The sequence below is a fragment of the Lepidochelys kempii genome, chromosome 1, assembly GCF_965140265.1.
Source record: "Lepidochelys kempii isolate rLepKem1 chromosome 1, rLepKem1.hap2, whole genome shotgun sequence".
Classification (NCBI taxonomy): domain Eukaryota; kingdom Metazoa; phylum Chordata; order Testudines; family Cheloniidae; genus Lepidochelys; species Lepidochelys kempii.
In genome coordinates this window covers 259,702,672-259,703,019 of record NC_133256.1, presented here as the reverse complement: position 1 = coordinate 259,703,019, position 348 = coordinate 259,702,672, and positions in this window count along the sequence as shown.

The window sequence follows — 348 nt, the reverse complement described above, 5'->3', positions numbered from 1 at the left end:
TGAGTAGAATCAGCTGAATCCTGGAGGGGGGTCCATGTTCAGCACTCACCCCAAGGGGAGCAGTAAAGAAAGAAGGGGATCAGCACCTGGGGCCTTGAATACTTTCCTGGCAGATCATCTCAGGGCTAGGAACTGCAAACTTAGCAGCTTCAGTGCCAAGAATTAGCTGAGGGTCTCTAAGGATGTTAAAATATGGGTGAGGGTTCTGCACCCATAAATGACACTGCAGGTCTGAATTTTTCCTGTTGACTAGCACCCCACCTCACCCTACATACGCACATTGACGTTTGGGGGAAGGGCATGGATGGGTTCTTGGTTCATGGGGGTAGTAAAGGAGAGAAGGAGATG